Source organism: Mus caroli, unplaced genomic scaffold (assembly GCF_978045245.1).
Source record: "Mus caroli unplaced genomic scaffold, Mus_caroli_1 scaffold_18, whole genome shotgun sequence".
Taxonomy (NCBI): Eukaryota; Metazoa; Chordata; class Mammalia; order Rodentia; family Muridae; genus Mus; species Mus caroli.
The window spans coordinates 12617016-12618503 of NW_028227273.1; the positions used below are offsets into that span (position 1 = coordinate 12617016).

Genomic DNA, 1488 nt, shown 5'->3' on the forward strand with positions numbered 1-1488 from the left:
CCTGTGTCACTTAAAGAAATGAGGGCTTTACTACATAAGGACTTTAGGGGAGGTGTGTAGAAGGTAAGAATCCATTATTTGCAAGAGTAATCATCATAGAAAAGGCAGTCATAAATTCGAATGGGAGGAAGAAAACAGGAGGAGTTGGGGGCCAGAGAGGGATAGGTTGAAATGATGTAAATATGATACTCATAAAAGATAATCTCCAAAAAAAATTTTTTTAAATTAATTAATTCTAAATAAATGACAATTTAAAGATCACAGAACAAGAAAATTCATATTAACCAGAAAAGAATGTATTTCTTCAGGAGTTTCCTATGACTTTTACTTTGTTGGGCCATGTAGTTGTTTAAATAGACTGCCCCTCCCATAGATTTATCTGTGTGAATGCATGCTTCATAGGGAGTGGGACTATAAGAGGTGTAGCAATGTTGGAGTAGGTATGTCCTTGCTAGAGGAAGTGTGTCATGTGGTCACTGTGGTAGTCTCCTGCTGTCTGCAGATTAAGATGGAGAGCTTTCAGGTCCTTCTCTACCACCAAGACTGCCTGTGCACTGCCATGCTTCCCATCATGGTGATAATGGACTAAACCTCTGAAACTGTAAGCCAACCCATATTCAGCAAGCCAATAGCCAACATTAAATTAAATGGGGAGAAACTTAAACCAATTCCCATAAATATATCAAGGACAAGACAAGGCTGTCCACTCTCTCCATAGCTATTCAGCATAATACTTGAAGTTTTATCTAGAGCAAGAAGACATCTAAAGGAGATCAAGGAGATACAAATTGGAAAGGAAAGTATCACTATTCAGAGATGATATGATGGTATAAATAAGTAACCCCAAAATGGCTACCAGCTGATACACACCTTCAGCAAAGTGACAAGATATAAAATATAATTAAAAAAATAAGTAGCCTTCCTATATACAAATGTTAAAGAGTCTGAGAAAGAAATTAAGGACCTGCCCCTAGAGGCAAGTGTGGCTGCTTATCACCTGTACTGATCAGTAGGTGACCGAGAAGAAAGAGGCTATGCCTATGCTCAGTGCTCTAATCTATGAACATTTGGAAGGATTCGTAGCCAAGCATATCACTGAAAAGGGACACTAGTCTGACATCAGGAGGCCCAGACAAGGGAGCTGGTCTGACATAACCATTGGAATGACTGAGGTAGCAGAATAAACTCTGTTTTGTTCTTAGGACTCCATTCTAAGTTAACTTGCCCTTAGAGAGACATGACCAATGAAAAGACACAAAAACATCAGGACAGATTTCATCTTGTCCTCCAAACTCTATTTTAAAGCTGCTGTCCTTGGAGAAAGCTACTGTCTAGAAAGCTACTATCTGCTGTCCTTGAAGTGATATGGCCCCCATCCTTGGGGTCTGGGAAAGAGACCAACATTCCTTTAACCTCTCATATGATACCAAGGTTTAGAAACTCCCACCTGCAGTTTTTTTTTTTTCCTTTATAAAACTACTTCACCTA

At 39.1% G+C, this 1488-nt stretch overlaps 1 non-coding gene across 1 annotated transcript; it reads left to right on the forward strand.

Annotated features, from left to right (window-relative positions):
- The first annotated feature begins 963 nt into the window (after positions 1 to 963).
- Positions 964 to 1092, forward strand: LOC115029795 (small nucleolar RNA SNORA17). Its single transcript, XR_003835358.1, has one exon. It is a non-coding gene; the product is annotated as a small nucleolar RNA SNORA17 (small nucleolar RNA).
- The last annotated feature ends 396 nt before the right edge of the window (positions 1093 to 1488 follow it).